The 26,957-nt window shown below is 41.6% G+C and overlaps 1 protein-coding gene and 1 long non-coding RNA gene across 5 annotated transcripts in view; one reads left to right on the top strand and one right to left on the bottom strand.

Annotated features, from left to right (window-relative positions):
• The window catches only part of LOC105481395 (zinc finger protein 75D), a 43,979-nt gene that overhangs the window by 11,920 nt on the left and 5,102 nt on the right, over positions 1 to 26,957 (bottom strand). Inside the window, exons 1-4 of one of the 4 annotated variants that reach the window (XM_071088815.1) lie at positions 26,025 to 26,699; positions 13,211 to 13,261; positions 9,839 to 11,331; positions 7,943 to 9,367 (exon numbers count right to left, since the gene is read on the bottom strand). The exons of 1 other annotated variant lie outside the window; for it this stretch is intronic. The gene's annotated coding sequence lies outside the window, so the exon portion shown is untranslated. Of the gene's footprint in view, positions 1 to 7,942; positions 9,368 to 9,838; positions 11,332 to 13,210; positions 13,262 to 26,024; positions 26,700 to 26,957 lie in introns of those variants that run through there. 2 more of the 4 variants (XM_071088816.1, XM_071088819.1) reach the window with 2 other exon arrangements.
• Positions 14,942 to 15,974, top strand: LOC139360787 (uncharacterized). Its single transcript, XR_011618293.1, has 3 exons — positions 14,942 to 14,985; positions 15,191 to 15,268; positions 15,841 to 15,974. It is a non-coding gene; the product is annotated as an uncharacterized lncRNA (long non-coding RNA).

Raw genomic sequence — 26,957 nt, 5'->3', positions numbered from 1 at the left:
TCCGAAATTAAACCTACAACCCAAGAACGCGTGATTTTTAAGTGAGCAAAGTTGAGATGGAGTAAAACAAACAACTATAGCAAATACCTAAGATGTCTTTACAGAAAGGAATCTGAAAATGATGAAGGCTTAACCAGTAAACATTTTTCGTGGTCTGGAAACTGGAAGACTGACATCAGGGTGCCAGCATGGTTGTTGGATTTATGGTAAGGGTCTTCTTCCTAGTCATGTCTTCACAAGGCCTTTTCATGGTGCATATATGCAAAGAGACAGACTGAGATCTGATGTCTTTTCTTATGTTTTCCATAAGGACATTAATCCCATCATGGAGGCTCCATACTAATGACCCCATCTAAACCTGATTACCTGCCAAAGGCCCCACCTCCAAATACCATCACATTGGGGATTACAGATTCCACCTAGGAGTTTTGGGTGTACACATTCAGCCAATAGCAGCATACAGGAGGAAAAATATAGATCAATTTTCGAGAAATATGGAAAACTGGAAACCAACTTAGAAGAAGATGGGATATAAATGAGAATGAAGAAAAGGGTTACCTGCCCCCCACCCTCAACTTTGTGATTACAAAGGAAGTTGTTAAAAAAAAGAGGAGAGACTGATGAAGAACAACAACAGATGGCTAAATTTAAATGATGTGCTGTGAGACAGAGGTTGTACAACCTCACTGATTTTTTTTTATTCTACAACTGAATTTTAAAGGTTTCATTTCATGCTGAAGGAGATGCAACAAGTAATAAAGAACAGTTTCAGAGTAGGTTCAATTCTAAAATTGGTAGCTTTCAAAATCAAGGCTTCATAATAGTGAGTTGTTAAACATGACTTTGATTTCTGATTCTAGAAATTAGAATTTTTTTAACTGCTAAATTATGATATAATTCATGAATTACATCATTTAAAGTATTCTAAATAACAGTGTTTTTAAAATATACTCAAAGAGTTGAGTAACCAACATGGCAATCAATTATAGAATATTTACCTCACCCCCCCAAAAATATTGAACCATGCAGCTTTAACTTCTCATTTCCTGTCATCCCCCACCTCCCAATCAGCACCAACCCTAGGCAACCACTGATCTACATTTTTTCTCTATGCATTTCCCTATCCTGGATATTTCATATAAATGGAATCATATTATATGTGATCTTTTGTGTCTCCATTCTTTCCTTAAGCATAATGGTTCCAAACTTCATCCATATTGTAGCATGTGTCATTACTTCATTCTTTTTTACTGCTGAATAATATGCCATTGTGTGGATATATGACATTTTGTTTATCCATTCATTGGTTAATTGGTATTAGAATTTTTTCAATTTTTGACTATTCTGTATAAAGCTGCTATGAACATTTGTGTACAAATTTTGTGGACATATATTTTTATTTATTTTACATATATTTGTAGTGGTGTAATTGCTAGACCATATGTCAACTTAATGTTTAAACATTTGAGGAGGTGCCAGACTATTTTCCAAAGGGACCACACCATTTTACATTCCCCCCAGTACTGTGTGAGGGTTCTAATTTCTCTACATTCTTACTAACACTTGTTATTATATGCCTTTTAAAATTATATCCATCTTAGTGAGTGTATCGTGACATCTCATTGTGCTTTGATTTGCATTTACCTTATAATTAATGATATTGAGCATATTTTCATGTGCTTATTAGCCATTTGTATATTTTCTTTGGAGAAACTTTTTTCAGATCCTTTGCTCATTTTTAATTGTTATTTATCTTCTATTATTGAGTTGTAATCATTGTTTATATATTCTAGACACAAGCCAGACATATAATTTGCACATTTTTCTTCCATTCTGTGGGTTAACTTTCAACATTCTTGATGGTGTCCTTTGCTGCACAAAATATTTGAATTTTGTAATGGCCAGTTGATCTATTTTTTCTTTGGTTTCTTACGTCACATCTGAAAAAACAGCCACCTGATCCAAGGGCGCAAACATTTACACCTGTGTTTTCTTTTAGATCATTTTATAGTGTTAGCCCCTAATTTATTTAGATCTTTCATCCATTTTGAGTTAATTTTTGTGTATGATATAAGATAGAGGTACAATTTCTTTCTTTTGCATATGGATATTCACTTGACCTAGCATAATTTGTTGAAAGACTATTTTTTCCCTATTAAATTGTTTTGGCACCCTTGGTGAAAATCAGTTAACTCAAGGTGTATGGCTTTGTTTCTGAACTCTCAATTCTATTCTATTGTTCTAAATGTCTAGCCTTATGCAAATACCACACTGTCTGGATTACTGTTGCTTTGTAGTAAGTTTTGAAATTACAAAATATGAATCTTACATCTTTGTTCTTCTTTTTCAAGATTGCTTTAGACTCTGGGTCCCTTGAATTTACATATGAATTTTGGGATAAACAGGTCAGTTTCTGCAAATAAGTCATCTGGGAATACCATATTAATGTGGTATTCAGTGTTCAATCTTCTTTATGCAGCAGAATATCACAGCTGAACAAAAAATGATCAAAAGTTGGCTCTTTCTCATACAAAGAAGCAGAAGAAGGAAATAAACTGAATGTTATAAAGCTTCCCCTTGCCCCTGCACTTTTTTCCAGGCATAAAGTGATGGGACAAAGCAGGAAGCATTCATACTTGGAAATTGACAGCTCAGGGCCAAATGGACCCTATACAAAAGGGGAAAGTCAGAAGTGGACCTTCATTGTGTCAACTTAAAAATCACACAATTTGGCCAGGCACGGTGGCTCACGCCTGTAATCCTAGCACTTTGGGAGGCCAAGGCTGGCGGATCATGAGGTCAGGAGATCGAGACCATCCTGGCTAACATGGTGAAACCCCATCTCTGCTAAAAATACAGAAAATTAGCTGGGTGTGGTGGCACGTGCCTGTAGTCCCAGCTACTCGGGAGGCTGAGGCAGGAGAATCACTTGAATCCAGGAGGCAGAGGTTGCAGTGAGCCAAGATTGCAGCACTGCACTCCAGCCTGGGCGATAGAGTGAGACTCCATCTCATAAACACACACACACACACACACACACACAATTTATCCATTTAGAAAGGAGGACTTTATTTCTTAAGTAGGGGATGACAACCTGCAGGAGAGAAGTGCAGCCTCTGACTGAAAACAAAAAGCAAACACTTTGAGGGAGGGAAAGATGAGGCAGGGCTTTATGCTGAACTATATGCATGCTTGGTTGGCCAAGCATAAATATTCAACAAGTGTATTAGTCTGTTTTCACACTGCAATAAAGAAATACCTGAGACTGGGTAATTTATAAAGGAAAGAGGTTTAATTGACTCACAGTTCCACATGGCTGGGGAAGCCTCAGGAAACTTACCATCATGACAGAATGTGAAGGGGAAGCAGGCACCTTATTCACAAGGTGGCAAGAGAGAAGTGAGAATGCAGGAAAAACTGCCATTTATAAAACTGTCAGATAAGAACTCACTCACTATCATGAGAACAGCGTGGAGGAAACCATCCCCATGATCCAATCACTTCCCTCCCTCAACATATGGGGATTACAGGTCCCTCCCTTGACATGTGGGGAATACAATTCAGGATGAGATTTGGGTGGGAACACAGAGCCAAACCATATCATTCCACTCCTGGCCCCTCCCAAATCTCATGTCCTCACATTTCAAAACACAATCATGCCTTCCCAATAGTCCCCCAAAGTCTTCATTCATTCCAGCATTAACTCAAAAGTCCAAGTCCAAAGTCTCATCTGAGACAAGACAAAATCAAAAGAAAATGCATTACTTCCAAGATACCATGGGGATATAGGCACTGGATAAATGCTTCCATTCCCAATGGAAGAAATTGGCCAAAACAAAGGGTCTACAGGCCCCATGCAAGACCCAAACACAGTGGAGTAGACATTAAATCTCAAAGCTCTGAAATAATCTCCTTTAACACCATGTCTCACATCCAGGGCATGCTAATGAAAGGGGTAGTCTCCCATGGCCTTGGGCAGCCCCTTCACAGGCTGGCCTTGAGTGCCTGCAGCTTTTCCAGGCACACGGTACAAGCTGTTGGTGGATCTACCATTCTGGAATCTGGAGGATGGTGGCCCTCTTCTCACAGCTCCACTAGGCAGTACCCCAGTGGGGACTTTGTGTGGGGGCTCCAACCCCACATTTCCCTTCTGCACTGCCCTAGCAGAGGTTCTCCATGATGGCTCTGATCCTGAATTAGACTTCTGCCTGGATATCCAGGTATTTCCATACATCCTCTGAAATTTAGGTGGAGGTTCCCAAACCTCAGTTCTTGACTTCTGTACACCCACAGGTCCAACACCACGTGCAAGCTGCCAAGGCTTGGGGCTTGTACCCTCTGAAGCAATGGCTCAAGCTGTAACTTGGCCCCTTTTACCCCTGGCTGGAGTGGCTGGGAGCTATGAATATTCATGAAGGAGGGATATGTGCATGTGGGATAAGCAAACACATATATTACACGCATCTCATGTTCACTTTAGGGCAGAGACTTAACATTTAAATACATTATATTTAGGCCCTATACACCAAAGGTGAAGCAAGGATATGAAGGCATTCAGTGTGCAGCCTTAATCTGGCCAGAATCAGTTCATGTTCAGTGGTCTCTTATCAGGAGAGAGGTATTGAAATCTGTCTCTTGTCCAATAAAAGCTATAGTTATGGCTTGTGGAACAGGTGAGTGGAGGTCAGTAAGCCAACAAGTGAGTGAACTGCAATTGTTTCAATATTGCTTATCTCTAGGGCAGTGCTTGTTTAGCTGCTAGAGAGAAAGAAAAGTTTTGTGGCAATTAGAACATACTTTATTCTTTGGGTGTAGCAGAGTGGGAATTAACCCTTGACTGGCATGGCCTTAGGCTTTGTTTATAATTTGGTATCTTATTGCCAGAAAGAGTGCATTTAATTAGTCTTGTGATCTCTATTTGAACAGTAACTGTGGTCAGTTGTGATCTAAATCACAAAAGGAAGGGAGTATAATGTGGTAGCGTGGTGCAAAGTTTTGCATAGGTCAGGGATGGGCTAGTCAACTGTCAAGCTGGAGCAGATTAATGGTCCCCAGATGCCCACCAGGTGCCTAGACTCAGGGATACACAAGTATAGAAATTTCCCAGGAATATACTTAAGTATAGCCTCTTTCTAAGCCCCTATAGCCCGCATTGCTGTAAACAGGGACTATCCCTGGTCTAATTCAACTCTTTTAAAGCTAATCGAGAAGACAAGCAGTTGGGCTCCTTAAACAGAACAGGAGGCCCCAGTCACCTAACATAATGCTCAAAGAGAGCAGCCGGAAGTTGCTGTAGCTTCTCGGCATTTCATCAATAATCACTGATTTGTAAGACTGGAGATAGAAGAAAAACAAAAAGCAACACCAGTGGAGCTGGGCATTGCAAGTCCCATCTGAACTGCGACAAAAAGGACTCATTACTAGACTCCCAATACAAGCTTGAGAAGGCCATCTGTGGCTGCCAGTGGCTATGTTAGTGCTGAAATGGAGTCACCATCCAGAACAGCATTTCCAAGAACCCCTGGGGACAGGGGCACCCACTATGGGGACAGTGTACTGAGCGTGGACCTGGATGAGCATAGGTGGGTGGGAGCAATCTAATCAGCAACTCATCCCATTCCATAGAGAATATAATGATAGGAACATGAATAAAGTTCCAGCTGCTGTGGGAGACCTGGAGAGGAGGAGGTTTGTATTCCACATGCTGAGCAACCTCTCAACAAGAGGTGAGACACTGCAACTTGGGCCCCTGCAGCCTGAATGGTAAGAATAGAGTTTCTGACAAATGCAGCCCAAGATCTCCACGAAACCCCAGGGAGAGACCTGTGCCCGACACCCAGCATGGCACATCTGCAAGCAGGACACACTACAAAAATTCTGCTTTCTTTTCCCCAGTGGGAAGATTTTGATGTCTACAATGCAAATGTTCCCTCGATGGCTAACCTTGCATCTCACAACTCTCTGGGACAGAGTTCCTACAACCAGTTTACAATTAAAATTGATAATTGATAAAAACATTTAAAACATGCTACCTATAGTGAGGAAATGTAGCTCCAGTACAATCAAGATTTTCACAAATGGTGAATATTGACCTATTTAAGGAACAGACAGTGCCAAAAAGATTCTGACACTGACTTACATATTTAGACTCCGGCCCTGCAGAACTAAGTCTCACCTTTGCATCTACAGGGCTGCTTATGGCAACTGCCATGACTCTCTGCCTTGGGGGCTTTTTGTCTCACCCTTCGAGCATGCTGGACTTGACCCAAGGCCAACTGGAGGTGACAGAGATTTATATCACCCCTGGGGGAAGTCCTTTAAGAAGTATAGTTGGGTATTTGGTGGCTAAATACCCTCAAGACTTCTCATCCTACCCTTGGGATGAATGTCAGGTGTGTGTTCGACACAGTCTCCCATAGGATCCCCCTGAGAATTAGCTCAAATTACCCACACTGGCAACCTGTTAGATTATTCTTGCCACTTAATTAGCTGCATTCCTTCTACATCTCACAACACCCCTACCAGCGCTGCCTGGGAATCCCTCCTACATAGGCACTTTCTACTCATAAGTGTGCCTCAGGATCTATTTTTAGAGAATGCACATTTGAACACCTTGTATGCTAATTTACCCTCACACTTGAATGTCTGGCGAGAAGTAGAATTGCAGGCTCAAAGTTATTTTGCACCAACAGCTGAAAGATGATTCTTTCTTTCCTAGGCATTTCTGGTTACCTCATTAGCTCCTTCTCTCTTTTTCTCAACTGAAAAAGTACATCTCTTGAGAGAATTCCCTCCCCACTCTGCAAGCCACTCTCATTTTAAATTTATTTGATTATAACGTCTACCCACACCCTCCCCCAAACTTCAAGGGAGACGAATCGAGACCTCTAAGTGGACTCCTTAAAGTCACCTCCCTCCAGAAATTTAGGGCTGCAGGGCTTCTCCACGTGTCCACTCAGTTGTCCTTCCACCTTCTCTAAACAGGGCCTCTCTTGAATCCAACACTCCCAGACTCTGCAATGTTAGTAAACACCCTCTCAAAGGGAAGTAGCTAGAGTTCATCTGCTGTGGTCTCAGGTAGCACAGAGACAGGTGAGAAGTTAAGAAATCGTGTGAACAAAAGGCACATCCAACCAAAACCAGTGAGAAAACAGCTTCCATTTGTAATAGTTGCATTAGGGGAAGGATTTATTGCCAGTGTGCAGGCAAGCCACGTCTCCTCATAATAGTCATTTTAGTTCCTCATGAGAACCCCACTATAAAAATCACAAAGCCCTGTCCTCACCATCATCCCTCAGAGAGCCTGGAAAATCCACGTCCTGCATCTAGACAATACCCACCTGGGTCACACTTTAATGGTAACAATATAGTTATTCTAGATCAGATACTTGGAAGGGAATATGGCTTGAGACATATGCATATGTCTCAACAAACAGGTCCAGTTTTAGTATAAGATTTTCCAAGGCATTAAAAGCCCACCTGCATCCCAGGTCCACAGAATAAAAGTGTGGAGTTCCACTGCTCTGAGCTTTAGGAGGGGGTTACACAGTTGTGCGAGACACAGCAGTGTTTAACTGCAGTGTTTAATTTCTGCAACTAAACCCTCCATTTACATGAACTGTGTATTATAGAGGGAGTAATTGCAGAGTCATGACAAAGACTGGATGTAGAGATTGACAAGCAAGTGGGAAATTCGACCTAAGACTAATTCCCTGATTGGAATATGGCGGACAAAGTTACTGATCACTACCCAGGGAACCTGGCAAGATGCAGTGGGTGCTGTTAATCTACACAAAGGAGAAATTTTAATGAAGGGATTTTGCACAAGCCAGGGACAAGCTCTGAGGCCCGGATAGCTGAATGTTTCATCCAGGAAGGATACATGTAGATGGCACACAGCCACGGGATATACCTACTTCCTCTCCCAGCAACTTCCACTTACCCTATTCTGCCCTGAGCCAGAGGAAGCCAGGTGATGGTTGCCAGCATTTGAATCTTGCAGACTGTTGGCATTAGGTTCTGAGAGAAGTCATGAGTAATCATAGTAACCATGACTTCACTTGGTTCTCAACCAATCAGGCCCTAGGACTCAGGGAAAAAGAGAGAGTGTGCTAAGGAAAGAGGTCATGTTTCCTCTCACTGCTACTTGGTTTGATACTTGTCACCTCACCCTAGATGAGCCAATCAGGAATTTTTCCTGATAATTTGGAGTTTGGAACTAGACCCCAAAACTCAGTGATTTTCCTCTAAGTTTCATTACTGCCATTTCTGTATAGAGAACATTATTTAGAATACCTACTATTGAGTTCTCTTGAGCTACCCTTGTTTCTGTCCTTGTGAAGCATGTCTGCTGCTTTGATATCTTGGATTCTGTAAAGTACTTATGTTCTTCTAATTAATTATTTTGTTGTAGAAGTTCCCATTTTGTATTACATGCAACAAATGTAAGCATTATCAAAGAAGTGTGTGGTTCTGCACTGTGCTTTATCAAGTGTACCAGAGCAGAGCTCTGAAGTATGTACTCTGGTGCACTGAGGACAAAATATTCGTGGCAGGGGCATAGAAGTTTCCAGGCCAGGGTAGAAACTCTGTCCTTTGTAATAAAGGTAAGAAATGTAGTAGGTAATCTAATATCTTCCTATGAGGAGTGGTCTTTTTGGCCATTACATGAGGCCACAAATACATTTTGAATGATTGTGGAGGTGATTAGGGAAATTTACTGAAATGTCTAAGGATAAGGCAAAGTTGGGGGGACCAATATGGTTCTGCAAAAGATCAGTTCAGAAATCATGAGGACCTGAAATGGAAGTAATGGGCACACAGTTAATTCTTGGTCAAGCCTGAAGTAGAACTTTTGTCTCTTAGTCAGTGGTGTTTCTCATTATACCACAGTGTTTAGCTTTGAAGGATGAGAGTCAAAATAGATAAGCCAGTGTGAGAATCTTTTTGGCATTCTCTAAATATTTTAATATTCTACCTACTGTTTTTTAGTCTTAAAAATTATCTTTGCAACTTCCAGACAGACATCTGTCAGATTTTTGACGTATATAATAAAAATGGTATAATTTCAGAACCTTAAAAGAGGATCTTGGCTGGGCACGGTGGCCCATGCCTGTAATCCCAGCACTTTGGGAGGCCAAGGCGGGCGGGTCACGAGGTCAGGAGTTCGAGACCCGCCTGGCCAACATAGTGAAACCCTGTCTCTACTACAAGTACAAAAATTAGCCAGGTGTGGTGGCACGCACCTGTAATCCCAGCTACTTGGAAATCAGAGGCAGGAGAGTCACTTGAACCTGGGAGGCAGAAGTTGCAGTGAGCAGAGATTGCACCACTTCACTCCAGCCTGGGTGACAGAGCAAGACTTCATCTCAAAAAAAAAAAAAAAAAAAAAATCTTAGAATCTAGAAAATAAAATATATGTTCCCAATCCATACTAATTGGCCTTTAGAGCAGAATATCCTTAATTCTTAAGCCATATCATTAATTAAATAAATTTAAAGTATATATATATATATATCTCTTATCACTGTCTTCTTGATCTCAGAAATGTTAAAATGTAAAAAAGTAAGCATGCTGAAATACAAGAAAAACTGCTTATAGCCCTTATCTGGTTGTCTGGTTACTGTTTTATTGGATATACATGATACTAACAATTGCTTTGAAATATTTTTGATGGTTTTGGCAAATAAATGTTTATACACATTAGGTGATTTTTCAAAATGATGAATGATGGTTTCCAATTGTGTTTTAGCATCCTCAAGATCTTCACTTTTTTCCCTGTGAGCTCTTAATATGGAGAAAAATATGGGTCATTTTCCTAATATTATGCTATTCTTACTTTATGGGAATAATCTCCATTTGTTATGATGTACAATTCTTCTAATGCATTATGGGATTTGTTTGGTTATTTTTCTTCAGGATTTTTCATCTCCATAGATGGAAACGATCTTACGGTTATCTCTCTTTATGCTCGCCTTGTCAGGTTTTGAAGTCGCTACAGAGGAAACAAATGAGACTTAAGGGGAATCAAGGTTGAGGTGCAGTTATCTTAGTCCATTTTGTGCTGCTATAACAGATTACCAAAGACTCGGTAATTTATAAAGAACAGAAATTTATTTTCTCACAGTTCTGGAGGCTGGCAAGTCCAAGATCACAGCACTGACACCTGGTCTGGTGAGGGCCTTCTTGCTGCATCCTCACATGGTATAAGGTAGAAGAGGAAGAGAGGATGAATGCTGTGTCCTCATATGGCAGAAAAGTGAAAGTGGGTGACTCCATTCCTGCAAGCCCTTTTAATAACAGCATTAATCCATCCATGCATCCATGAATATGGAACTCTCTTGACCTAATCACCTCCCAAAGGCCACACCACCGAGCACTGCTGTATTGGGGATTAAGTTTCCAACCCATGAATTTTGGAGGGGACACATTCAGATTATAGCAAGATTTATTTATATAATTTTATATTTTTAAATAGACTTCAGAATTGTTTCTATTTTTATTAATTAGAAAGAGGAAACATTGTTGATGTAGGAAGAGAAGCAATTAGTGTTGGATGTTTATGTAGGAGTGAAGTCCCCATAAAGGTAAAATCTTCATGAAGGCCATGTGCACAGTGGAGGGATTTGGGAAAGGGCTTAAACATCTCTCCATTGTTACAGGAGAGTAGGCAGAGAAAGCTGGAATGGATGTCAGGATGTTGATAAAGGAGCTCATGTCTAATGGCTTTTGTGTCAGATTCGGGGAATGAGATGTGACTGCAGAAGCAGAGGTTGACGTGATGGGAACCAGCAACCAGTGAATGTGAGCAGTATGTAGAAGCTGGAAAAGGCAAGGGAATATATTCTTCCCTAGAGTTGCCTGTGGGGGTTCAGTCAGGCTGGTGGGGAAAATTTTAGTTATAATAGCCACAAATGCTCCTGAAAGGCCTGAGAGTTTGCATAACTTCGGTAATAGATCTGGCTGAAGGCAGCCATAGTCTCTATGCAGGAGCCAGAGAGCTCAGGGCACAAATACAAAGGAATGTAGAGTAGTTTATCTAACTAACTTGTTTACTCACGTGGTCCTAAGACTAACCTTTGATTTACTGTGGCTGCTTAATTGCTTTCTACTCGGGAAGTCCACAATGTCAATTACCTTCTAGTGGTGTTGACTCAAGCCTTTGTCAATTAATCTTTACTGAATAAATGCGAGTCTCACTAGCTGGTGGGGACCCCGGCTGCTATTAAGTGGCCCGGACACTCAGCTGAACTGGTAAAGCAGAATATCTGTGTGTCAGTGTACTTTATTCATCCATCGTTGAGTCAGGGTCTGTGGGACGGACCCCCGCAGCTGCCAAAAAGAACATAATTCTGTCAACCCATTTTAGAATTCTGACTTTCATAATGTTAATATACTTGTGTCATTTTAAGCTACTGAAGTTCATGGTTATCTGTTAGAGCAGCAACAGAAAACTAATACAAAGGCCTTAATCAAGGCCTTTCAACCTTGACATCAAAGATCAGGAAATATGCCATAAAGTGCCATTTAGTTTTTCCAAGTTTAAGAACAGGTCAAATTGAGCTGTTAAATGGAGATGCAATGGGGATAATTACCACTTTCTCTGTCTCTCTTTCTCTCCAAATGTATTTATAGAGCAAGAGATAGGTAGATAGGTAGATAGATAGATAGATAGATAGATAGATAGATAGACAGACAGACAGACAGACAGACAGGATAGATAGATATAGATACAGACATATAGATATAGATAATGGGTTTCAATACTTAAAAGCCCTGTTTTAATTTATATTTGCCTGCATTATTTCAACTGGTGGAGATGAGGTAGTGTGCACAGGGTTTATGGGGTCCTTTTAAAAATAAAGCTGATTGTAAGTGTCAAACACTTAATTTTAACTTTTTACTCATTGAGTCTGAGTATCCATGCCCACTATGAAATAGGACATGGGTACTATAGCCATGGAAAATTAGGCAAGGTAACAGTTCTGTTGTTTAAGGTAAGGCATACTTGCGTATCTTCTATTTTATGTTTGATAACTACCCTAAGAATATAGGGCGTACTTTGTTTAAATGCAGTGGGATCCCCAGATACAGCTGTACTTTGGACCCCAGTACTGATTAAGGACATGAAGGTTTACCAATTGGTGTATTTTAGCAGGTGTTACAATTAATTCTGAATCCAGAGGCATAAAAACAAATCAGCACCCTTTTGTTTTTCCGTTGTATATAGTATTTTAGTAAATGTTTGCCTTCCAATTGGGTCAATTTTGTTTCTTCACCCTTGTATTCAGGTTTTTTAAGGAAGTGCTAAATACACTTTGGGGGGTCCTCCCTACCCTGCTCATATTTATTGGTTTCTTCTTCCAGATAGTCTCAAGTCATTATTATCAGAGTTAGCAGCCTTCCTTGTGGCAATGGTTGCTTTACTGGGTTTAAGGATCCTGGGCTTAAATCAGGTTTGAATGGGCCCCTTGATTGTGCAACAGGGCACATGAAAATATCACGAGCATTTTCCAGTAACATAATCAGGGGTTCTGTTGTTACAAAGTCATAGGCTGCAGTGACAACAAAAGCATTTTGTAGGGTCCTAGTGAGTCTTTTGCTCTTAGGAGCATGAAGTCAGCCTGTCACATGGTAACTGCTCTTCCTCCATATGAGTGACCACCTCATGGGCACATAAATTGCACAGGGCATTATTCTTTCCATTGAGTTCTATAGAATGGGGCCAATGCCTGGTTGAGACACACAGACAGTAGTCACAGGGTAAGATTCATTCCCCTGAGCCCAGTGACAGTCATGGCTTATTCTGGAATTCAGACAATGTAATCTGAGACACACAGATACATCTGGAACCAGACACAATACCCAGGGTCATTTTAAGGATGACCCCGATCCCATAATTCTATCCCCAAAGCTAACTGTTGAAATTTCCATATTAGGTTAGTTAAACTGAAGCTTGGTAGGATTCAATAAATGCAGAGCAAAGAAACATAGCTCAAAGAGCAAGATTTCTAGTAGAAAGCAGCTCAAAGTGCATCCTTTCAGTCTGCAGCTGAGCCAGTGAGGAAGCCAAACCAAGAGATGAAAGATACTCAGTGATAGTGGACATTGTTCAGAAAGCGTGCTCACTGTGCCAATACTTGTTGTAGCGCGCACACACACACAAATGCACACCCAAAGAAGGTTTTTAACAGGTTTATTACTCACATACCAAGGCTTTCTGGGGAGAGGAGGGCAGGCATCCCAAGGCACTGATTAAAATCTGTCGCAGTAAAAGATGAAAAACAGAGGTAAGATACTTGATGACACGTTTTCTTGACAAACTTTGAAGTAGGAATGATTATGACCCCAGTTTACAGATGAGAAAATGAAGCTTAGAGAAGTGAACCTAATTGATCTAAAAATAGTTTATAAGTGTCAGCAATGGGACTTGGATACACATTTACCTTATGTTAGTGACTGTGTTCTCAATCCAGGCCAGATAAAGTGGAAAACATTTGAACTAGTAAAAAGTTGATTTCCAAAGCAATAGAGAGACATTGTCTTATTATGTGTGGATTCCTGCTAATAATAAACTTTGTACCAATTATGTGCAGTATACAATTACACTTTAAAACAGAGGATGCTGCTGTTAGTATACTAACTCTTGTTCGAATTGGACATTACTTTCCATCAGTGTCTCTTAGTGCACTAATAAAAATATAGTTTCTTACCTCAGGACACACACACCTCTGTGACACCAGTAACACTGTAGTCAGAGGCTGAAGGTCAGTGTGTCAGTAGGTTATTGGATCTCACAGTGTTGCAAGTGACTTAAGGTCATGACTCACCTGAGCACCATTAACATCACCAGCGGCAGGGCTTCAGGCCCAGATGCCTACACTGGAACATTGGGAGAACCAGAATTGAGGTCATGCATGGCTGCAAGGGTAGTTGTCTTAGGTCTCTGAGAATATAGTACATGCTGTGTTAGCCCAGCTGAGGTTCTCAACAGCAGAGGCTAGCAGAAATCTCAGGGACAAAAATGGAATGTCCTCTCCTGAGTGAAAACAAGCAATTCCATAGCCAAGGACCTGACCATCGGCCATGGTGTAGAGACCAGCTTAAGACTAAGGAGCCCTGCCCCTTCTGCTACTGTGAGAACCATGAGCTTTGCCTTACTCTAAGATGTCTTATTTGGAAATGGGAAGAAGGCAGGGGAAAAAACCCTACTGATGAGACACACTTTCAAGGAAATGTATATCCAATGGTGACTGCTTAAATCAGAGAGGTTGGCTGAGATGACCACATGATAAATGCTAAGGGAGGAGGATTAAATGAGATGATATTACTAAAGCACTCAACAGTGGCTGGCATGCAGAGAGTGCTCAGAGCCAGTGCACGCCAGCCACTGTTCTGAGTGCTTTAGTAATATCATCTCATATAATCCTCAGAAATTCCCAAGAATGAAGGTAGTATTGTTATCTTTACCATACAAAAGGGGAACTTGAAGATCACAGAGGTTTAGAGACTTGCCCAAAATCCCACAGAGCTTGAATTAAAAATCAGACCACTTGTCTCTTGAGCCTGCATTCTTAGCCATGTCTGTATGTAATGATGTTTTACTAATTTGGACAAATGACAGTCCCCACCCTACCATTATACAGCAGGGTTGAAGTTCATGAGTTCAATTAATTTGTTGATGGCAAGTAAAGATGCTACATTATCTGGATGTATCTAGATGTTTTATCTCCCAGATCACTGAGCAGCCACAGTTCCTGAAGGAGCAACAATTGGTCTTGGAGAGAGGGTAAGAAGGGAGAGGGAAAAATCAACTTTCTCTTTCTCCTACATTGTTTCTCTGAGTCCCAGGACATGATTGGTTGAGTGCCAACAAGAGTCATGATGACTCACAATGCAGCTGAGAACCTTGTTACCATTTGCAATGACAAGAACTAAACACTAGCCACTAGCACCAGGGTTACTCCTTGTTCAGGGCTGAATACAGTGAGTAAGTGGGAGGTGCTGGCAGAGGGGGTAGATATTACTTTGTAACATCTGTTCCCTAGACACTAAGTTATCTTGGCCTCAGAGCTATTCCCTGGCTCATGCAAAATCTGTTAACAGGCCAAGAACACTGTTAAAATATTTTGGTAACTTCTGTGGGAGGAGTTACCACAATCTGTTAACAGTATTCATTGCATTTCCACAGGTCCACTGGGCAAAGATCAGCAATTCTGACTTTAAGAGCCAATCACCCAGTGAAAGCTACAAGAGAACTCAGTACAAGGTAGTATTCCCTATTCTCCCTCAATCTCTACATCCAGCTTTGGTCATGACTCTAATTATCACTTTTATAATACACAACTCATGTAAATGGGGTGTTTAATTGCAGAAATTTAACTGAGAGTACTCATATGTTTCAAGCCATATTCCCTTCCAAGTCTCGGATCTAGAATAACTATATTGTTACCATTAAAGTGTGACCCATATGGATATTGTCCAGAGGCAGGACACGAATTTTCCAGGCTGACAGAGGGATAATGGTGAGGGCAGAGCTTTGCGTTTTTTATAGTGCTGTTTCCCTGAGGAACTAAAATGACTATTATGAGTAGATGTGGTTTGTGTTAACATTGGCTCCCCACTCAGTCTCACATAAGAAGGGAGGAAACTGAGGTACAAGTGCCTGAAAGTGGGACATTTGTGACCCAAGTCACAAACTCTGTTGTTTGAGTGGCAGGAAAGGCTCAGTCCTCCAGGTTTTCTTCTACCCCAGGTAGAACCATGTAAAGACCCTGAGGCCGTGTTTAGTGTTCCAAACAAGTTGGAGAGGGACAAGAATCATTTGCTTGCCTTTCACAGGGATCAAGACGAGGCATCCGAAATAAGTGGAAAGCTGTGGCTCTGAACCCAAACTAATTGGGTTCACATCCTGGTACTGCCACATACTAGCTATGTGACCTTGTGCCAATTCCATGATTTTCCTGTGCCAGTCTCCTGCCCTAGATAAATAGGAATGACAGTTGCACCCACCTCAAGCTGTTATGAGGCTAGATGAGTTTCTGCATGTCAAGCCCTCAGAGAAGTGCCTGGGAAGCAGATAGTGCTCAGCTGAGGAGGGTGAGTAATGTTCGTATTGCTGGCGTTGTTATTCTTCTCATTACGGTATTACTGGTAAAACAGGGGGCGCAAGGGAGCCTAAGGGACTAGACAATAGATGTCTTCACCTCTTCACTTTCCCTCTGCAAGGAGAACCTCTTAAAGTCACAGACAGGGTTGACAATTTTTCCCTGGCTACATCTGTTCTCTTTCCTTGAACTCCATTGACAGGTTCACTGTCTATGTTTGTGTGGGTTTTTGGTTTTGGATGACTTCCCTCTGACCAGGCTCCTTGTGTTCCAGCGCTAGTAATAATTCCTTTGGAAGATATAGGTGAGACAATGACTGCAGGTCAACTTGCCTTAGTGTTGCCTGTCCATGTCTCAAATCTATGCCTCTGAAGAATCTTATTTCATTTAAACATCACTGACAGAATTGGCTTGCACACATATTCTCACGCTTTTTTTGTGGAAATACACTCAAAAATGACACTTACACAACTGATAGTCGCAACTCCTTTGTTACACTCCTCCAACTTACATTCCTATACCAGAACTTCCATCATCACTACACTGTAAATTCTTCTAGACCTTGTTTTCTGCATTTACTTTTATATATGGCTCCATGAAGAAACAAAAATAAGATGATAAAATGCATAATGTTTTGCAAGTTTCTTTCTTCAATTACCACTTCTTAGAGATATTTTTCATGCCTTTTTAAAAATTATTTATTGAGGCCGGGCGCGGTGGCTCAAGCCTGTAATCCCAGCACTTTGGGAGGCCGAGACGGGCGGATCACGAGGTCAGGAGATCGAGACCATCCTGGCTAACACAGTGAAACCCCGTCTCTACTAAAAAATACAAAAAACTAGCCGGGCGAGGTGGCGGGCGCCTGTAGTCCCAGCTACTCGGGAGGCTGAGGCAGGAGAATGGCGTAGACCCGGGAGGCGGAGCTTGCAGTGAGCTGAGATCCGGCCACTGCACTCCAGCCTGGGCGACAGACTGAGACTCCGTCTCCAAAAAAAAAAAAAATAAATAAATAAAAAATTAAAAAAAAAAATAAATAAATAAAAAAAAATAAAAATAAAAATTATTTATTGAGATGGAGTCTCACTCTGTAGCCCAAGCTGGAGTGCAGTGGTATGATCTTGGCTTACTGCAACTGCCGCCTCTTAGGCTCAAGTGATGCCTCAGCCTCCGGAGTAGCTGGGACTATAGGCACATGTCACCATGCCCAGCTAATTTCTTGTATTTTAGTAGAGACGGGGTTTCACCATTTTTCCCAGGGTGTTCTCAAATGCCTGAGCCCAGGCTATCCACCTGTCTCGGCCTCCCAAAGTGCTTTCATGCCTTTAAATAGAGAACCCCATCATCTTTTTCAATGGCTGCTTTTTATTTCATATTATTGATATAACAATCTACTAACAATAGGAATTCAGAAAAATTAACTTGTGACTACCTTACATTTTTGTCAAATTGGGTGATTTCCTTGGTTGACAAAAGAAAGGCAAACACATAAAAGAAGATATTGTACGCTCCTCTAAGAATAAATTATGAAATAATAGGAATAATATATCCAGTTCACACTGGCCATCAGATATATCTGAATATGATTTTTTTAAATACTGGGAATTATTCATGAAACATTTTTATATGTTTCCTGTTTGACACTATTATACCATTATTTCTAGTTTGAAAAATTAATTACTATATCATTTCTGCCACCATTTTAATCCATGAATTCAGTGCAAGCACAGTCATGAACCTCCATATGATTTTGACATGAAACAAAATGAGTTAATTATTCAATTAAAAGGACAAGAACACATATGGGAATAACCTTGATAGGGAGCTTGACCTACAAGATATGAAAACCTACATGATAGATTTAGAAATTAAAACAGGAATGAAAATTGCCTCAATAAAACAGAGCAGATTCTAGATACAGACCCATGTGTATGACAGAATGAAAGAAATAATATCATTGGCATTTTAAATCAGATCATGGCCCAAAGCAATCTCTTGTGACTGCTGCTGGGAGCACAGTGTGTTAGTTTGTGTCTGTGTGGGTGTGGGTGTGTGGGGGTGATGTGATAGGGATGTGATAGTGGACAGTGAGGAAGAGGTCCCTGGGTCCACTTGGTTATCTGGATTTCATAATTTTTACCAGGCTTTCTTGGTTGTGCTGTCTTTCTGAGGCAACATGAAGTCTACCAGTCATGGACAAAGGACTCTCTGAAGTCAGTCCCAGCACACCTGCACCAAATATCAGGGGGAAGGCAGATGAATACTTAAAGTCCAACATGTCCCCCAACAATGTGCTGAGTTTTTTACTCAGTAGACAACTGGGGAGGCACAGAAATGATCTGGATCTGACAAAGTGATTGTGGATGCTGACACGAGCAACGCCAGGGTGGAGTTGGCCTTTGTCAAAAAAATTCCCATGACTTACAAGCACATGCTTACACAGAATCTTGGAAAATAATTTTTTAAAAAAAGTATTAGAATAAAATTCCTCCCTAGCTTCAGCTATTGAAATAGAAGCTGTGTTTTCATTTATTTTGGTTTGATATGTTTTTATGCTGATATGGCTTTCTTGAGTTACACTGGACAGGGGATTCTATTCATTCTAAATATTCTATGCAGGAGCACTCAGACACAGGGGAGATACAGGTCATGCTGCAGATCACATTTCTTCCACCATAAATCTTTTTTTTTTTCAAAGCAAGGGACTAGTTAGGCTAGTACCAGGCCATGCAAGGACCCAAGACTCTTTTCCATAACCATTTCGAAGAGACATCCATCCAGTTCTCCTCTAAAACCTGCTTATCCAGATGAAAAGATATTTGAGAATAATGAACCATGAGTTGGGTGGGAGGTTTAGAATATCTTTTTATTCTGATGCTCATGAGAGTACCATTTAGAAACTACAGCATTGTGGATTTTTGGTTCTATTTAATATTAAAAAATTAGAGCACAAGGCATTTTAATATTGAGAACAGCATACTTTCAGATCCTTCTAAAAGGAATTGTTCTTCTCATTGTCCCCAAAGAAGTAGAATCCCCAGGTGCATTTATTTGTGCCATGTGAAATAAATCTGTTTAGGCCACAGCCAATTGAAGAGAATTCATTTGACTGAAGTGGAACTAGCCCAGAGGATAAAAAGACTGTGACATGGCTTCCAGGAAAAAAAAAAAGCTAAAGGAGTGGGAAATACAGGTATTCACTCTGAGACAAGGGAAATGAGAATTATGCAGGCAGTTGGTCACTGAGAAGTGAGAGCTCAAGCTAAAGAGGGAACAGGGATTGCAAAGAGGTCAGAGTCATGGTGGATATGGTCAAGCTTAAGTTAGGAGTAAGATGAAATTAACATAAGGTCAACTATTAAAGCCATCACAGATTCCAAGCATTTCTCTTGTCGTTTCATGTGAGCTGCAAAATAAGCCTGCAAGCAGTCCTTCTGTCCCCTCTTCCTCTCCTCCCAAATTCTCTGGGTCCTCACAACCTGTCCAGCATTCCTCAAGGCTTCTTCCTGTCTCTCCATCTCCACCTACATCTAAGGGGCTGTTACTGTCTCTCCCCTTAGCCAGGTTTCTTCCAGATTTATGTTAGGTAGAAAATTTAACCCCTCTATGTCCTTTTCACCCTCCTCTCTGTCCCTGTCACCTTCTCTGTCCCTGCTTTGATTCAATATTGCAAAAAAACAGCCACCAACCTCTCTTCAGAGGATGCCCCTGGCTGTGGGATAAAACGGGGAGGGGTTAGAGACTACCAGGTACAAGGGCCTCCTGGGTGCACTATTGGTGGGAACACTGCCTGGACACTCCTACATTGGTGACTATTTACCTGCAGTCCAGCATCAAACAGTGGCTGCGATGTGGAGAAAAGGTGGGGAATGGAGACTGAAAGAGCAGCAGGTAGGCCAAGAAGGAGTCAAACCCACAGGAGCAGGGGCCTATAATAGCCAACCTCCTATACCCCATGGCCACACAACTGAAGAGACAGAAATTAGGATGCATAGTTACACATGGATAAATCTCACCATCATATTGAGTGAGAAAACAAGTAGTATAGAAGTGTCCAGTAGTGCTTATGCTATGCTCTGAAGGCTTGTTCCCCACCCCTCCACTTCATATGTTGAAATCCTAAGGTGATAGTATTAGGAGGTGGGGTCTTTTGGAGATGATTGGATCTTAAGGGTGGAGCCCTCATGAATAGGATTAGTGCCTTAATAAAATGGGCCCAAAGGAGCTCATTCACCCCTTCTGCCATGTGAGGAGACGCTGTTGTATAAACCAGGATGTGAGCCCTCTCCAGGTATTGATTCTGCTGGCATCTTGATCTTGGACTTCCCAGCCTCCAGAACTGGGAGCAATAGACTTTCTTTTTATTATGTTACCCAGTTTATGGTGTTTTGTTATAGCAGCCCAATTGGACTAAGTAAGACAATTTTGTTACACACAAAGATAGTAAAGATGCAAACTAGTGTAGCAGGATATTCAATTGGTACTCTATCTAGTCTCAGACTTGGCTGACTTCCTAGAAAAATTGATCAACTACTCATCATCTCACAGGCAGTTACCTGTCCATCCACAGAGAATTGGTAAATAAGGTAATCACGAACAGTGGAATGAACTCTGACTACTCATCCACGTGAGGGTATGTACGCACATGGGAGAATCTAGGTAGGCTGGAGACCAGAGAAGCCCCACTTCACGGAGGTTGTATAGTATGCTAAGTTCACAGAAGGAAAGTACCCTTCACCTCAAACTTACTGGGGAAATTAAGTCTCTAAGTGTTCACTGGGAGGGCTCGATTTGTTGCTCCAGAAGTCAGAATCACAAGTAAAAAATCCAAAAGAGGAGTGACTGGCAGAGAGAGAGAGAGGCAGAGAGAGGTAGAGAGAGAGAGAGAGGCAGAGAGAGAGAGAGAAAGAGAAAATTTGGCTGCGATTCTCCTAAGAAGAATATTCTTAGGAGATCTTAGAGGAGGTTATGTGTAACCCTAACAGAGAAATTCTTGTGCAGGTGAACCTCAGGACTGGAGGCTGATTGGAGTGTTTTATTCTGTGTCATGGAAATACTCTCACCTTTCACACCTCAATTTCTGCCTGCTGCCTCTTATTGGCCAAATCCATATGCCTGCTGCCTCTCATTGGCCCACTAGTCAGAGGGCAAGAAAGGCCAGGTGATATAGCCTTTATGTGTCAAGTATCTGGGGAACAGAGCAGTATAGAGAAGGAAGTAGGATATACCTGATTAAACAAACTGAGAATAACAAAAAATAATCCACCACTTTTCCCAAAACCAGCACCCACTATTGCTTTGAGCAGATGAAGGAACCCTTTGCCTAGCACAGGGTACCACACAAAGTCCCATTAGCCCTTATATTATCATAAAGTGAGGTCACTTTTTATCATAATCCCACTTGAAATCTAAATTGTAAATTGTAACCTTAAGACTGATGAGACATTTTCCTATACAATATCATGGGATGGACGAAGAACAGATCTTCCCCGGAACCTACCTTCCTGCAAAACAACTTCTGCCAAAATCTCAAAATATTGGTGGATCTTTACCTGGTGGGGCAACCAAAGTTTTAATTCCCCCCAAAAAAATGTCAGTCTAAAAAATCTCAGTCCTTAGAGGTGATATAATTATGGAATTGTAGCATTTTTACAACGAACATCAGAACTGGACACAGGAGTGCTAGGAGGTACCCCCGTGAATTCCCTCAGTTCCAGAAATAATCATCTTTTCATCTCTATGAAGCAGCAAACTGAAATTCCTCCTTAATAATTCAGTTCACTTACTTATTCAGCACCCCTTCTCAGCTATCAGTTTTGCAACCTCAACAGCTTAAAATGGACAGGAAACAATTGGTCAATGTCAGTTTCCAATTTATTGGAACCACGGATATGTTCCATGGGAGAGGCATATTGTCTTGAAGACTTTAATGTGAAAACCACCCGATTGCTATTTTGGCGGTAAGGAAAAGAGAAAATCTGTAAATGATTTTTTGGTATAATAGTGGGAGGGGTCACTTTCTACCCCAAGCAACCTATGATGCCATTCCCCCAGGCCAGGTTGGGGGAGAGAGTGACCCTTCCCTGGGCCTGCTCCACAGGACCAATCATGTCCATGCTCATCAGCCTTAGGATGCCTCCTGGCCTCTGGTTTCCTTTGGTTTGTCTAGGGGCTCACAGTCCTAGTCTGATAAGTTCACCTGTAGAGCCTGACCAACATCTGTTGTCCAGTACCTGGAGAACCAATGCCAAATATCCAGGGAGATCCTTGATCATTCCCAAAGGCTCTCAAAGAAAGCAGCACAATGCCCACCCCTGTTCGGCCTTCTAGGGGTAGGGAAAGGAACAGGAACAAGAAGTGGGAATGAAACCAAGAAGGGGTGGACCCCCTCTCCCTCCATCTTTTCTATGGGTTGCCCTACTCTCTCTCACTCTACTTCGAGCTAGTGTCACCTTGAAGGAAAAAAGATGAAGGGGCTCCCTGCTGTGTATGGAGGGGCCTGTGCTCTGGGAGATGATCATAACACACAGCTCCATGATTACGGTGCAGGGTCTCTGATCATCGCCCAGTGTGTCATGTGTATTTATACATGTGCATGCTCGCTAATACTATTTCTTCTTAGTGCCAGGGAATCCAGTGCCTGAAATACTTTCTTTTTAACCTCACATTTACCCCCAAGACCACAGTTGTGAGGGAGCATGTGGCCAGAGAAGACATCCTCTTACCTATATCTGCATTCCTAGCCCTAGCCCTATTCCTAGCCCACTTATCTGGGGCCTTTAGCCTTGGCGCCTCTGCCTGAACTTCCTTATGGGGAGAGGGAAAGAAATCTTCAAGACACCTTTCTCTATGTGGACTCAGTACTCAGAACTTTTTCACTCCAGGCCTTCCCCTCTCCTTATTCCCAGGTCCATAAAACCACAGGAACCTTTGTTCAGGGATCCCTTGACAGTGAGACTATTCTTCATGCCTGTGCTGATCCACCTGACCCTTGAGTCAGTGCTATTCCATGGGGGAAAAAGGAACAGGATGGAGTTGGCACTTTCTCCGGTTTAGCCTCTTGCTTATACTATCACAGTGAGTGATTAAAGGCTTGACTGTTACTTTCATCTTGACTTGTTGTCCTGACAGGTACTCTGACACCTAGCAGCTCACCTCAGCCTTTGACAATGCCAAGAAAAAAAACATTACCATCACCCCCAGAAACTCCTCATTCTTTTTCCTCATTTATTTTTCCCTCCTTCCTTCCCAGTGGTAGTGAACTACTATTGTAACTTTGAACATTATAATCTGGTTTCACTAGTTTCTAATGTTTATTTAAATGGACTCATACAGAGGTATTTCTTTTGGTCTGAACTCTTTATTCAAAATCAGGTTTGTGAGAGTCATTCACATTCTTGCATGAAGTTTAGTTCATTCAATTTTGTTGCTATATAGGATTTTATTATACAAATAGAGCACAGTGGACTTAATCATTCTAATGTTGATGCTCATTTGGGTGTTTCCAGTTTTAGATTTTATAAATAAGGCAGGTATGAATGTCCCTGTATGTGTGTTCTGGTAAATATGTATTTCTGTTGGGTATATACCTAATCATGGAATTGCTGATAAAGTTTTGAGGTCTTTTAGATGCTGCATGTAATATAAGAAAAGTAATCAACAGTCTGGACAGGAGAACTTAGAGAAAAATGTGTTCTTCCAATCCTGCTAACAGCCTGATGCACACTGGATGTCTCTTTCATTAGTAGCTCTCCCACTAGTGAATTCTCACTTTGGTCAGTGTGCTCACCCTTGGGTTTATTAAAAGGCTTCAACAAGGTCAGGCATGGTGGCTCACTTCTATAATCCCAGAGCTTTGGGAGGCCGAGGTCAGAGGATCACTTGAGGCCAGGAGTTCTAGACCACCTTGGGCAACATAGTGAGATCCCATGTCTACAAAAAATTTAAAAATTAGCCAAGCAAGGTAATCCCAACTACTCGGGAGGTTGAAGTAGGAGGACTGTTTGAGCACAGGAGTTCTAGTCCAGTCTGGGCAACATAGCAAGAACCCATCTAAAAATAAATAAATAAACAATAAATAAAAAAATTAAATGATGGGGATGGTACTCAATCAGGGCATGGACAAAGCAAGCGCATGTGCGTGCATGCACGCACACACACACACAGGCATAAACACACAGATGCACAGAAATTACTTAAAATATCTCCCTGCAGGCATTCCACACTGATAGTTCATAATTAAATTCAGTCCTCTGAGTTGAACTCATAATCTATGAAAATGGTGTGATTTCTGTGCTTTACATTCAATCATTGGCCAATGTCATTAAGTTTTTAGGGATTGCCACTACTCAGATACCTGCAAAGAAGTCCTTTAAGTTCTTTCCCAAGGACACACAGCTAGTAAGTTGCAGAGGCATGATTGAAATTAGGTGTGTGTTATCTGTAGCCTGTGTGCCCTTAACCCTACGGCACCTAGAATGACATGGAACTTATCTGCATGTGGGGGCAGGTGAACAGATATTCATTAAAGGTATGTTGAAAATGAAGATAAAGAAAACTAACTTTTTTCTTGCCATCTTTTTTTTTTTTTTTTTTTTTTTTTGAGATGGAGTCTCGCTCTGTCGCCCGGGTTGGAGTGCAGTGGCCGGATCTCAGCTCACTGCAAGCTCCGCCTCCCGGGTTTACGCCATTCTCCTGCCTCAGCCTCCCGAGTAGCTGGGACTACAGGCGCCCGCCACCTCGCCCGGCTAGTTTTTTGTATTTTTTTTAGTAGAGACGGGGTTTCACCGTATTAGCCGGGATGGTCTTGATCTCCTGACCTCGTGATCCGCCCGTCTCGGCCTCCCAGAGTGCTGGGATTACAGGCTTGAGCCACCGCGCCCGGCCTTTTCTTGCCATCTAAACAAAATGCTTTTCATATTTTTTTTATTTTCATCTTGTCCTTACTTTGTATACACACACATACACACACACAATGTATATAATTTTTCTCTCTCAACTTACAGTCATTCCACTAATGTTATTACTTTGTTTTTGTAACCTGTGTTTTTAATTTTATTTGAAAATAAGTGCATTCTTTCTGATTACAAAGCTGGTTTCTTACTGCAGAGACTTTTAGATTCATAATTTCATAATGACACAAAGCAGAGAATAAAAGGTGAACTATACTGCCATAATGTCAATCATCCAGAGAGAACAACTCAAAGTTTTACTTTTATTCATTTTTTACTTTTTAAAATATTTGTAAACATTTTTATATATTTCCTTCTACTCAGTTCTCTACATACCTACCCATTTTTCCTGTTATAAAACTGGAGTCACGTGAAAACTTTCAATTGTACCTTCATTTTGCTCAGGACAGAGTCTTGAAGACACCCACATGTAGGTGGCAGGAATGGAGGAGTGCATTAGTGAAATGGTGTCAGAGGAGGTAAATATTGGAATCCTAAATGCAAAGAGAATTCCAAGCACTCATCAAATGCTTCTGAGGGGTGAGATGTAAAGGAGAACTGCTAAGAGGAAGTGGCGTTCACTAACGAGATGTTCCCTTATGTCATTGGAAAGCAGGCCAGTAGGAGTCTAGAGCGTCAGTTCTAGACTCAGGGCAAAGGAGGCAGGGAGGGGTCAGGAAGGAGAGGGAGCAAGGACAGGGTGTGTCTCATGTCAATTTGGTGTGCGAGGTAAGCAGAGAGGAAAGATGATGCAATTTAAGGATTTTGGGGGTTGAGAAGCTCTGAGAGGTAGAGGATCTACTGACATGTGAGAGAGGGATGAGATGCAAGGAGGAGGAAGGTCACTGATGCAGCAGGAGCCAGAGCTCGCAGGATGGGGAGGGATCAGAGACACAATGAACAGAGGAGGAAGCAACAGTTATTCCAGTTGGGGGTTGGGTGCATCTGTGGAAAGGTGTGCTCAACAGACCTGTTTCTCTCTCAGAGAACATTCCTTCCCCTTCCTGTTCTACATTCTCTTCTGTCTCCTGGTTTCTGCACAAGACAGGTAGGCTCAGAATTGTCACCGCAATCTGGGGTAGAAAGACTCTAGACAGCTGGGGCAGCCTGAGGGCACTGTCCACCTGAGGGGGTGTCAGAGGATGGAAGCAGATGGTACCCATCAGTACCAAAGATTCCAAGAAAGCATGCAATTACAAGTACATATTTCTTTTCTTTAACTCAGGTTTTCTTAATTTTGTTTTAGCATGGAGAACTTTCGTCCATATAATAGCTGATAAGGTGTTGTAAAACTGCTGTTTCATGAAGTTTGTCTAGAGAAATTTCCTAATGTACATGTAAGCATTTTGGCAACACTTGGAAACTCTGCAGATGTTGACACTTCCTAGTAGATCTGTAATTTGAAGTAACAACTGAGCTGATCAGAAATGTGACTCTCTTTATAACTCATCTCAACGTGCTCATAAACTCTCAACCAAACCTTGCCACTTAAGGTGACTCAATTCCTTCTGATTTAAAATATAATCACTTTTGGGCAATTAATTGCTTATTTTGTTCTTGACTTCAGTTGTGTAGATTTAAAGTTCAATATCCTTATGAAGGCTGCCCTATCCTCTCATGTGCCCTTCCCTACTCTCCCTCCTTATCCTTCCCCCTTTTCCTCTTCCTTCATCCCCTCCTCATGCCCCCTTCTCTTCACCTCCCTCCTGCTATTCTTCCTCCTCTACTTCTCCTCCTTTTCTCCTTCTTGTCCTCCTCCTCCTTCTCTCCCTCTCTCCCTACCCAGTCCTCACTTCCTTCTCCTTCAACTCCTCTTCTGCCTCTCACTCTTCTTCCCTTTGTCTTCCTCCCCAAGAAATTATCTGGCTACAGATGATTGCAGCAAGGAGGATGGGCCTGTCCC

The sequence above is a fragment of the Macaca nemestrina genome, chromosome X (assembly GCF_043159975.1).
Source record: "Macaca nemestrina isolate mMacNem1 chromosome X, mMacNem.hap1, whole genome shotgun sequence".
Lineage (NCBI taxonomy): Eukaryota > Metazoa > Chordata > Mammalia > Primates > Cercopithecidae > Macaca > Macaca nemestrina.
Note: the sequence above shows the minus strand (reverse complement) of the source record. Positions and strands in the feature narration are given on the sequence as shown.